Consider the following 12,867-nt stretch of genomic DNA (forward strand, 5'->3'; position numbering starts at 1 on the left):
AGTTTTCTTCTAAGGTTTGACACCCAGGGCTATCAGGGCTGACTCTGGACTCGTAGATTCTTTCCTAGACAAGCTTGATTGGGTGGTGGTATGTGGTCACAGTCTTTAGCTTTGTTCCAGAGGTTCTCTCCTGACTTCTGATAGAAATTAAGACCTGGAGTCTTAGAATTCAGAGACTACTATCGTGAATAAGGAACAACCTATCTGGTCCTATAAGGCATTGGAATGACCACTGATTTAATGCTGTAAGGTCCTTGGGAGTCCCTTCGACAGCAAGGAGATCAAACCAGTCACTCCTAATGTGAATATTCATTAGAAGGACTGATGCTGAGGCTGAAACTCCAATACTTTGGCCACCTGATAGAAAGAGCCGACTTGTTGGAAAAGACCCTGATGCTGGGAAAGATTGAGGGCAAGAGGAGTAGGGGGCAGCAGAAGATGAAATGGTTGAATAACATCACTGACTCAGTGGACATGAATGTGAACAAACTCCGGGAAATAGTTAAGGACAGAGGAGACTGGCGTGCTGTAATCCATGGGGTCACAAAGAGTCAGACACAACTTAGCGACAGAACAAAAACAACAACAAAAGTCTTTCTCCAGTAAGTATGGACTTTAGCCTGAGGTCAGCATTCAAGAAATTCCATATGCTAAAATGGAGAACAGCTTTGTTATTAGATATTTTGAAATTAATTTTGGGTACCATGTGCAACGTGTAGATTTTCTCTATACTGCCATAATTCCAAAACTGACATATTCTATTTCTGTCTCTCATTTTAGGGGATATTTTTTTTACAGTGCTAAAATATACATAAAATTTTAACCAATTTAAGTGTATAAATCAGTGGAAGTTAAGTACAACCTCGCTGCTGTGCAACTATCACCACTCTCCATCTCCAGAACTTTTTTACCATCCGAATCTCAAATACTGTAAGTATTAAACACTAGTTCCCCATCATTCTCACTTCCCAGCCCTTGCTAATTACTACTCTACTTTCTGTCTCTACGAATTTGACTACTTTAGGCACCTCAAACAAATATATAGGGTATGAATTATACAACATTTGTCCTTTTCCATCTGGCTTAGTTCATGGTTCATCCATATTGTAGCAAGTGTCAGAATTTCATTCCTTTTTAAGGCTAACTAAAATTCAACTGCATGCATAGACCACATTTTCTTAGTCCACTCACCCATCGATGGATACTCAGGTTACTTCCATCTTTTGGCTACACAGAACCTTTTGCTGCTATGAAGATGGGCATACAAATATCTTTTCAAGGCCCTAATTTCAATTCTTTTGGATATGTACTTAGAAGTGGAATTGCTGGATTATGTAGTTATTCTATGTTTAGTTTTTTGAGGAACCACCATACTATTTTCCACAGTAGCTGCACCATTTTATATTCCCATAAGCGATGCACAAAGACTCCAATTTCTCCACACCCATGCCAACATTTGTAATTTTCTGGGTTGCTGTTGTTGTTTTTATGACAGCCATCCTAAAGGGTATGAAGTGGTTTCAGTTTCACATTTTTAACGTTCTCAATTAGAATTTCAGAAACCCCTACCAGTCAGTACTGGTTTGAATCTTCTACCCTGACTGTATTCTTTGACAAAGTGGTTAATTAGGGAGTTCACTGTGGGATGGACTTTCAAGGTCACATTCGTCTATTGGTTTTTACATCTTAGTCCCCAAAGCTGCTTCCCCAGTTTTCAGCCAAATATACTTCTCTTATTTCATCAGTTTTACTAGTCTGAGTAAGATTTCACTTTATAAGAATTCCTCAACTTAAAAGAAAATTTTGAAAATGTGGTCCATACTCTCTAAGGTTCAGAGAAATTAAGTGACTTTTCTGAGGTCTCTTAGCTCAGTAGTGGCAGAGTCAGAATTTGAACAGAATGAGACACCCAGTGAGACAGAAGGTATGCCTAGTAGCAGTCATATTATGCATGCATTCTGTCAATCATTCATTCATCTCTTCAACATATGCTGCATATACAATTTAACTGCAATATTCATTTATAAAATAGACTAGATCAGTTGATTTTTGTTGTTGCTGTTGTTTAGTCACTAAGTCCATGTTTGGCTCTTTGTGACCCCATGGACTGTAGCCCACCAGGCTCCTCTGTCATGGGATTTTCCAGGCAAGAATACTGGAGTGGGTTGCCATTTCCTTCTCTAGGGGATATTCCTGACCCAGGGATTGAACCCACATCTCCTGCATCAACAGGCAGATTCTTTACCACTGAGCCACCTGAGAAGCCCAGTTGGTCTTTATCTCCCACCAAGTTACCAAGGAGAATGGTAAGGATTCAGAGGGATGAAACATGCTCTGATAAATACCATCATCTTAGCAGACAAGAAACCAACAATAATAATGAAACTTCACCCCTTCCTGCCAAGGGAATTACACATAAGAAATATACAGTTATAATGGAAAAGTACCGGGATAATTATTTCTAGAGGGAGAAAAGTATCATACGTCAAAATTCAGGGACTTCCCTGGTGGTCTAGTGGCTAAGAATTCACCTTCCAATGTAGGAGACATGAGTTTGACCTCTGGTTGAGGAACTAAGATCCCACCTGCTTCAGAGAAACTAAGCGAACCCACTGCAACTACTCAGGCCGTGAGGTCCAGATGGCAGCTCGAGGAAAGTCCGTGTGCCTCAACAAAAACCAAGTGCCGCAACTAAGACCCAACGTGGCCAAAGAAGTATTTTTAAAAAATAAATCAATATTTAAAAATAGTAATGAAGAGTTTTTCTGTGAGATGCACTACATTAATACTGCCAGTACAGGAAACAGTTGAAGGAGGTATAGGCCATGCATGTAAGAAGCTTACAGTATAATAAAAGCCTAAGACAGTCTACATATAGCCATGAGCAAAGTGACAAATACTTGAAAGACCAGGGTAAAATCAAAGTACTGAAAGTTATTTTTTTTTTTAAGAGACTTAAAGGAGAGAAAGACCCTATTTGGTTAGGGAAATCCAGGAAGTCTTTGTAAGGGACTTTGTAAAAGAGAGTCTAAAGGAAGAGGACTATAGCCTATTCTCTGAAAGGTACACAGATGTTGAACAAGCAGATCTTGGGGAATCAACAGAGGGAAGGCCAATTTAAGTAAAAGAAAGTACATGCAAAGACACGAATGGGGAGGATTATGACCTGTATCCCAGAACAGGCTGTTGAGAATAGGCTGTATATGGGCTAGTTGCAGGATAAAAGCCTGAACAGATGAGTTAGGAACACATGGTGGAAACAGCCTAGAATGGAAACCTGCAAAGTGTTATGTTCTACTAAACAGAAAGTGAAGAGGAGTCATCAAAGGCTTCTTAGAGCACTGGTTGTGAGAGGTAGGTTATGTGGACAGCAGATTCTCTGGGCCTCAGGTTGTCACATATGCTTCATGCCCTGCTACAAGCACTGCTTTAGGAAGATTTATCTTACAGACTGTTTCCTCCTCTCAAATGTCAAGAAGAACAGAGGCAAAGATGATGGCCATATTAGTGTGGCAACTTGGTGCAACAAACTCAACTATCTGTACATTAGATTGGGTACAGAGTGGACAGGAGTTAGGGTAACAGTTAAGAATTTATTACAGTAGTCCAGGTAAAATGCTTTTAAAGACCCCCTAACTACAACCTGGTCATGAGACTGTACATGCAGTAGAAAAGCACACTTGAAGGAGAAGGTAGATGACTTTGCAACCAACCAATGGGGAAGGGGAAAGGTGAAAAAGGGAAGGCACAGAGAAGCATGACTGAGCCTGCAAGATTGAGTCACTGGGGAAAGGATGGTGTTTCCAAGTGAAGTAGTATGAGTTGGGAGGAAGAGGAGCCAATTTGCGGCTGAGGTTGTGGAAGATTATGCTGGATTTAGGATCTGTGGATTTCAGAGTGCCAGTGGCCATCTGGGTCAAGTTGTCCAGCAGGCAGTTGGATTAGGTGGAGGTCAGGCTACATTCCTGGAGATTGTGCAAAGTAGTGAGCATTATTTGACCTATGGGGCAAGAGGTCTGCAGGATGCCCTTTGAGGATGAAGCCTTGAGAGATGGCCAGGTTTATTCTTAAACCTGGGGAAAAAGAGTCATGGAGAGGTAGAAGTCAGAGGGGTAAGAAGGAGGTTGGTCTTGCTTTGGGAATCCAGGTGTGTCAGATAACTTATACTGGTTCCTCCAGACTCCCTCTCCTGCTTCCTACATTCTGCTCTCAGGCCCAAGTGTGCCCCATATGGCTCCGTGTCTTTGGCTTTAAGATGTGTTGAGTCAAAGGGGAGTCTGGCAGGAGACACAGAGGAGGGAGGAGAGGGAGAGGTTGCCTTGCACTGGCTGTGATCTACTCACCGCTGTTCTCAAAGTATTAGTACCTGCTATGCATGATTCTCCTTCCAGGCTCTGTAACTTTCGCTCACCTTGTCCCTTGGGGCCAGGAGTGATAACTATTTGGCTGCTGCCATTTCTGAATGCATCCCATACCTTATGGCTCCCTTAGCTCTGCCTTCAGTTCTGTACTTAGCTTTTTATAACATTTGTAACACTTAATAAGTTATCCTAATTTGAGTGTTCTACTTGTTTGCTGTTGGGACCCCAAATGATATACCTACTATACCCTAATGTTAACAGTAAGTGTTAACTAGGAGTATGACTGGGAACACTGACATTGTCCTAACTCCTACCAATAGCGCCTTTTCTTTATAGGAATCAACAGCAAAATTTAATTGCCACCATAATTCTACCTAGTTCTTCAACTCCTACTCAGAAATTGACATGCACTGAATAAAGGGGACCTTTGCTAATCAAACTAAGCTGTTGTTCGTTGTTTTTAGCCACTAAGTCATGTCTGACTTTTTGTGACCCCATGGACTGTAGCTTGCCTGGCTCCTCTATGGGATTTTCCAGGCAAGAATAGTGAAGTGGGTTGCCATTTCCTTCTCCAGGGGATCTTCCTGACCCAGGCATCAAACCTGAGTCCCTGCATCTTCTGCATTGGCAGCTTTATGGCTGAGCCACACCTAGGCCTAAGACCACGAGTACATTTTTGACAAAGATGCTGACTGATGCATGAAGACAGTAAACACATAGATAAGAGGGAAGCATCCTTGATTCTTGATACTCTCAAGATGGGCACAACTATCAGTCAAATGCTGTAGGAGTAAAAAAGAATCCCTGCTCTTTGGCTGTCTGAAACACTTAGTGCTCTCCAGGAGGTCAATGGCCAGCCATTGTTGACAGCCTAGCTTCTCACAAGCTTCTCCACTTTCCGAGCTGAATCTTACACTGATTTCTCCAGCTTAAAGAAGACTTTTGAGGACAAGAATATCCAATTCCAGATATCTACCTGAATCAACCCTAGGGGCCCATGGAAACAGATGAATTCAGGATTTAGTGGTCTTTTTAAGCCACTAAATATTGGAAATATTTTAGTTATGAGAATTATAGAAGGGGGACTTCCCTTGTGGTCCAGCGGCTAAGACTCCACGTTCCCAACGCAGGGGTCCAAGTTTGATCCCTGGTCAGGAAACTAAACCACAACAAAGATAGAAGATCCCATATGTTGCAACTAACACCTGGTGCAACCAAATAAGTTTTGTTTTTTTTTAAGAGGAACTATAGAGGGAAATTTCAGTAATTCTGGGGTACAGGGAGCCTGGTCTCATTTCTGAAACTTCATCTGTCCTTGTAGTATAAAAAAATATCTGAGAATGGGGTTTCGTGGCCTTGGCAGGGATAAGTTTTAGATTTCAAGAGAGAAGGAAGGAGTCTTTGAGCTAGGAAACATGTTTAAGTGGTGAATAAGCACAGGCACTGAGGTTTTTAAGAGCAGCTGGGTTTGGCAAATATGAGGCTGTTCCTTCTCTCCCTTTTTGTTTTCTTCTCTCCTTTGCACAGTGAGGCAGGCTTCTGGGGTCTGAGTATTTCTCTGGTCACTGGTCAGACCCGCAGGAGAGCTTCTCTGGACACCTTGAGAATGAGCTGTTCTGAGAAGCTTCCAAGCCTTTCAGCATGGCAGGACCAGGGGTGGCAGATTTCTGATGAGAGATGGTCCTGCTTTCAGGGCTCTGCATCAGAAGTCATACGGCTGGCAGATGCTGCTAAAAAAGCCAGCACATTCCATTCAAGGCGGTGCTTCTAGCATACTGCAGCTGAAGAAGGGACATACTCTGGGTTACAGCCAAGGCTGAGTGTTGGAGAGTGACTTCAGAGGTAAAACTTGACCTCTCTCCCCTTAAAGAGGAAACTACCAGGAAGGGATTCTAAATCATGAAACAAGACACTAAGGTTGCTTTTACTATCCCCAAGCTCATGGCTCACAAAACTATTGTTAATCCTGGTCTCACCATGTAGCTTTAGGAATGAACACACTATCCTATGATGGGTATGTTTTAAGTTATGTCTTCTATGCATGTAGTATCTTCAACAGAAATGCACATCAAGATTTGCTATAAATAATCCTGATGGGGATAATCAAAAGTTGTGGCCACGTGACTTCCTAGTTTTCCTTCACTTTGATTTATATCTGCTGTGTTCTTTGAGATAACAGAGACTCCTATTTATTACTGCTAATTCCTTGACACAGAATCCCCCTGAAGGATATGTATCATTTCCCTTTTCTCCCAAACATACATTCATGTTAAAAGTCTTTCCTGTAAGTGGGGAAATTTATAGCAAACAAAAAATTGCTGCATCAGTTCAAGTTTTCAGAGAAATCCTGAAGGGACTGAAGCAAGTACATTTAGCTAAGCTGCGCAACAACAACACGAGGCTAATTCTGGGGAAGAAGGAGGGAAAGCGTACTAGGAAAATGTAGATGGCAATAATTGGACAGTCTCAAAGTGACAGCTCTGCGACATGAATGCAGAGTCAAATTCATTTTATTTATTGTTTTTATTTTATTTATCTTTGACTGCCTTGGGTCTTCGTTGCTGCACGCAGGCTTTCTCTAGTCGCGATGAGTGGGGACTACTCTTCGTTGTGGCGTGAGGGCTTCTCATTGCCGTGGCTTCTCTTGTCGCAGAGCATGGGCTCAGCAGTTGTGGCACACAGGCTTAGGTGACCTGTGCTATGTGGGGTCTTCCCAGACGAGGGATCGAATTCATGCTCCCTGCATTGGCAGGTGGATTCTTAACCACTGGACCACCAGGGAAGCCCTAAATTAGTTTTAAATAATAACATGTCTCATCTGCTTTGTGTTATTAGGTCTGAGACAGTGCTCTGAGCAACTACCATGCACTATCTGATTTCGTCCTCACATCAACATTCTGAGGTATGGAAATTGTGGTTATTTACATTTGCTAGATGGTGAAACTGTGGCCCAGTCACACAGTTTGCAAACAGTAGATCAAGTATTCAAATTTGGGTCTGACGCCAACATTTCTCCAACAAATGTATTTCATTTCATTTCTCCAACAAATAGAAATTGGGCACCCACTCTAAGTCAGGCATTGGTAATGGGCAGACAGTGGTATCTGTCTGCGGGACATTTATAATCCAGTAATGGTGATGAACGTTAATCACATATTTGGGTTAGAATTGTCATACACACCATGAACAAATGGTAGAAGATATTCTCTTATATATTGCAAACCCCAAGATCATGCCTGTGTCAGATTCCCAGGAAATACTGCTTGAATTGTGGACTAACCCTAGTCTTGGCAGAGGACCAGGAAAGCTTTTCTAAGGTCTTGAACCTTGAGACTTGAAGGATGATTTGGGCTGATTGGGAGGTAGGAGAAGCTTGCCAGAAAGGAGTGTTTTAAGCTGCCCACCTAAAGTACTCAATTCCAGGAAGAACCTTAGCAGTTAGAAGAGATACAAAGTAGTCCAAAATTGAAGCATGGAAGGTGGGCGAGTGTAAGTGAGGGTCAGTGCAGTTTAGTCGCTCTGTCGTGTCTAACTCTTTGCAACCCCATGGACTGCAGCACGCCAGGCTTCCCTGTCCATTACCAACTCCTAGAGCTTGCTCAAACTCATGTCCATTCAGTCAGTGATGCCATCCAACCATTTCATCCTCTGTCGTCCCCTTCCCCTCACGCCTTCAATCTTTCCTAGCATCAGGGTCTTTTCCAATGAGTCAGTTCTTCGCATCAGGTGGCCAAAGTATTGGAGTTTCAGCTTCAGCATCAGTCCCTCCAATGAATATTCAGGACTGATTTCCTTTAGGATGGACTGGTTGGATCTCCTTGCAGTCCAAGGGACTCTCAAGAGTCTTCTCCAACACCACAGTTCAAAAGCATCAATTCTTCAGTGCTCAGCTTTCTTTATAGTCCAACTCTACAGTCCAACTCCAACTTTATAGTCCAAGGTTCAAGTGAGGGTAGCCAAAGATAAACTATAAAAGTAAGAAAGGTAAGCTATCCAGGGTCATGTGAGCCACATAAAGATTTGGACTTCCCTGGTGGTGCAGTACATAAGAATCTGCCTACCAATGCAGGGGACACGGGTTCAATCCCTGGTTCAGGAAGACGTCACATGCCTCAGAGCAACTATGCCCATGCACCACAACCTCTGGGCTCGAGTGCTCCAACTACTGAAGCCCACATGCCTAGAGCCTGTGCTCCACAACAAGAGAAGCCACCGCAGTGGGAAGCCTGTGCACCAGAATGAATAGACCCTGCTCGCCACAATTAGAGAAAGTCCGAGCAAGGCAACAAAGAGCCAGTGCAGCCAAACATAAATAATTTTTTGAAAAACAGGTTTTAATCTTGATTCTAAGAGCAACAGGTTTCCAGGGAAGGATTTTAATAAGGAGACTATCACCCATGGGTTTCCACTGATCATTCTTGCTGGAGTGCAGTCAGTGGGAAGGTCATTTAGAGATCTGTCACCATGGTCCAGACTTGGACTAGGATGATGGCAGCAGAGAAGGGGAGAAGTGAGTAGATACTTAGGAGGTAAATCCCTAGAAATGAAGGATAAGAGTGGGGAATTGTGTCTGTCAGGGTGCCTAAATTAGTTATCTATTGTGGCAAGACAAATTACCTCAAACAATAAGTATTTAGTATCTCACAGAGTGTCTTGAAAGGTCAGAGACCTGGGAGCAGCTTACCTGGGTGGCTCTGGCTCAGTCTTTCATGAGGCCAATGTGGAGTTGTTGCATGTGTCACAACATTCTTACGTTTTCATTGGGGCTAGAGGATCTGCTTTCAATCTCACTCACGTGATTGACTGCAGGCCTCAGTTCCTTACGACATGGGGAATGTCTGATGTGAAGGTTGATTCACCCCAAAGTGAATGATCAGAAAAAGAGAGAGTGTGCAAAGTGACCAAGAAGAAAGCTGCAGTGTTGTTCATGACCAGTCTCAGAAGAGACATGCCATCACTTCTGCCACCTTCTACAGTTAACACAGACCAAGTCTGACAAAGTGTGGGAGGGAACTACCCAAGGACATGAGGGGACTACACAGGAGGCACAGCCTGTTAGGGGCCACCTTGGAGGCTGATAACCACTGTGCTCGTTGTGAAAAAGACGGCACTTTCAAATGAGGGTAATTTGAGAAGTTGTGTGTATGTAGGAATAGTTGTTTTGTCTTCTTACACAGGGACAATTTACAAAGATGTGTGCAAGGAAAAGAAAGACCACAAAGGAATAAAGACCACACTGGAAGCAGAAACTGTTATCACCCCCTACACCCAAGGGCCAAGAGGAGGGAGAGGTTGCTGGAACTTCGAAGGTGAGAGAATCATGGACAGCAGGCCCACCTTGAGAGAAGCTGAGTTATTCTGCCAGGCGACATGGCCAGCCATGTGCCTGGACATGCGGGGAGCTGACTGCTACCACCTTTCTCTAGCTATGCATTCAATGACATCACGTGGGTAGCCACATAGGTTTTAGTTGGTAATATAGCAGAGATACCGGTGAATAATATGAACCAGAACTTTTTTTTTCTTTCAGAGACCCAGTTGTTAAACATTTACAAGCACACTGCTGGACACAGCCAGCCTGAGGCAACCTCTCAATGTGGGAGCTAAGAAAACTCACTCACTCTCAAGTTAGGAATAGGACCAACTCAACCAGGAAGCCAAACACAGGGGCCTCTTGACTCAATTAATTGCTCTTGACTTCCTCTAGTCAAACCATCCCCTGGGGGAGACAGCAAGTGAAGGAGGGTGGAGCATGGATCCAGCACAGCAAGGCTGCGTATCAAGTATGATTCTCCAGCTCCTTCCGCGAACAACCACATAGATGGCGATTCAATTCACTGGGCACTGAAAAAAGACAAAGTATCACTTGTCACAATCTCTTTTAATTATAATTTTGTACCCATCCATATCTCTCCTGCTTCCCCACATCAGTGGGGGTAACTTTGGCAAACAGCCGAAAACTGGATTCTCTAGTAGAGTCAGAGAATGAGTTCATTTTTTTGTTTAACTTTTTTAAAACAATAGAGACTGACTCTAATTGAGAGAATTTATTAGAAAGGTCTGAGAGAGCTCAGAGACTTGAAAAAGGACTTGAAGAACGAGGCTCATGAAGGCAGAAACAGGGCAACTCTGAATCACCCACATGGTAGGAAGTAATCAATGATCTCAGAGCACCTCTGATGAAGAAAATCCCTCTCCAATTTTTTTTTCTTTCATAACAGTCCTTGAGTTATTCTGTTCAAGATGCACTGTTGGAGGGCTTCCCTGGTAGTCCAGTGGTTAAGAATCTGCCTTGCATTGCAAGGGACACCAGTTCCATCCCTGGTCTGGGGCGATCCCACATGCCAGAGAGCAACTAAGCCCATGCACCACAACTACTGAGCTTGCGCTCTAGAGCCCAGGAGCCGCAACTACTGAGCCCACGTACCTAGAGCCTGTGCTCCACAACAAGAGAAGCAAATGCAATGAGAAGCCTGCACACTGCAATGAAGAGTAAAGCCCTTGTGCAACAACAAAGACCCACCACAGCCAAAAAATAAAATAAATATATCTTTAAAAAAAAAAAAAAAGATGCACTGTCTTAGAGTGAAATCCGATTGGCCAGCTTCGGTCACTAACTACTCTTGGCAAGGAGAAGCCAAGGGTTCCTTAACAGGCTCACTGGGACTCACAATAAGGAGCCAGGAATCCCCAAAAAGGGATTCATAATTAAGAACAGGAGGGCAAATGGATGCTGGGAAGCCAAGCAGCAGCAAAGGTCCACTACAGCCTGGGACATGACTTTGCTCCAGGATCCCTCCTCATTTGGCAGGTAGGGAAAGGAACAACTTTCAGATCATTAATGTGGAAGTAACGAGGAATTAACTGTTCTTTAAAAATCTCTAAGCATAATGTCAATAGTTCAGAAATGTCACACGATTTGACATTAAGAGAATTAATCTTGAAAAATCACAGGTATGTAAATAAATGTTGGAACTAAAACGAATAGCTGAAATGTGCTGATGTTTTAAAAGGAAGGTCTAATGCCAAATATCAAACCTGATGAAAAGATAAGTGTGTTCCAGTTGCATTCAGAGGAAGTGGAAAATGTAGAGTTAAAGCAAAAATAGGCTGTAAGTACTGGAAGTTTGTGGGAGGCTTTCTGATATACCTCAGCAGTAACTATGAGCTAAGAGAAAATGCGTCATGTTTAAGGCCATGGGTGCCCTGACCTGCACTGCTCTGCCCTGCTCTTTTCCACTCATCTAAGCCCTGCTGTCCTTTCAAGATCCCACACACATGTCTTCTCTCAGATCTTCCTGGACCAGCTCAATCCAGCCCAGTTCACAATTAAATAGCACTTCTTGTTCCACGCACTCGGCACTTCCTAAATGTCCCCATAGGTTGTTCCACATCTTCTGATGTGTGCATCCTGATCCTCATCAAGTCCAAGAATGCTGGAGGCAGGATCTCTGTCTTATGATGATAATAAGTTGGCTGTGGAGGTTTAAAGTAACTTTTTAAAACTTTGGTCTTTCTTCCCTTTTCTAGTTCCTCTTCTGCCTTCACCCTGAAAGTGAGGACCTTAGCAAGGATTTGCCTCTTCTCCCTCTTTTTTTTCTACCTCACAGTGTTCTTGAGAGAAGTAAGGAAAGCATACAAGTAACAGACCAGACTTAGACTCACATGTTTTAATTTTGTTTGCTGCTCTTTCCCCTGTCAGCCAAAATCTAAGTGCACAGGAAGATCCTTGAAATGGTTACTAACATTGATGGTATTTGTTTCGTGCTGCACATCCTTCCTCAATGATCTCATCCACTTGGGCAGTTTCAGCTGTGATCTTTAAGTGGGTGACTTGCCATCTGCCTTCAGCTGATTCATCTTCCAAGCCCCGGGCCCATATTTCCAATGGGAAGTTCTGTAAACATCTCAGACTCAACACATCCTGAATTGAACTCATCTTTCCATACAAACCTAATCCTTCTTTTTACTGAGGTACTTGATCACAAGTTATAACTGAGCTAGATGTGACTTCAGCTTGAAATACCAGAAATGTCCTAGCTCCAGCATCTCCCTTTCACTTTCTCCCATCCAATATCCTAGTAGAGAATACCTTGTGTTTCTAATGTTCTTTTTTCTCTGCAGCCCCATGTCTGACTTTCATTAAATCTCAACTGAAACCTTACAAGAGTGTCCTGGCTAGTCCCTCTATCTCTGCCCCCCACCTCAGCCCTGCTCTACACTGTCATTAGAGTTCTTTTCCTAAAACACTGATAAGATTTTATCAAACTCCAGCACCCTCCCCACATACATCAAAGTTTTTAGTCTCCTTCTTACTGCATGTAAGCAGTCAAAGCTGTCCACAGTTTTCAACCCCTGCCAAACTTTCTAGCCTCATCTCCTCTGCAAACTCCAAACCTAATGCCACCCCCTATTTCACATTCCCAAGATATGTCCTCCACTGTCACACAGTTAATTCAGTTAAAGTTGCTTCCATTGTCTTCAATAGTCTTGCCATCCAGGATCT

The 12,867-nt window shown here is 43.1% G+C and overlaps 1 long non-coding RNA gene across 1 annotated transcript; it reads left to right on the top strand.

Annotated features, from left to right (window-relative positions):
* The first annotated feature begins 844 nt into the window (after positions 1-844).
* On the top strand, positions 845-10,726 carry LOC122686837. Its single transcript, XR_006338910.1, has 4 exons — positions 845-930; positions 7,197-7,263; positions 9,539-9,670; positions 9,892-10,726. It is a non-coding gene; the product is annotated as an uncharacterized LOC122686837 (long non-coding RNA).
* The last annotated feature ends 2,141 nt before the right edge of the window (positions 10,727-12,867 follow it).

This window comes from Cervus elaphus, chromosome 30 (genome assembly GCF_910594005.1).
Source record: "Cervus elaphus chromosome 30, mCerEla1.1, whole genome shotgun sequence".
Taxonomy (NCBI): Eukaryota; Metazoa; Chordata; class Mammalia; order Artiodactyla; family Cervidae; genus Cervus; species Cervus elaphus.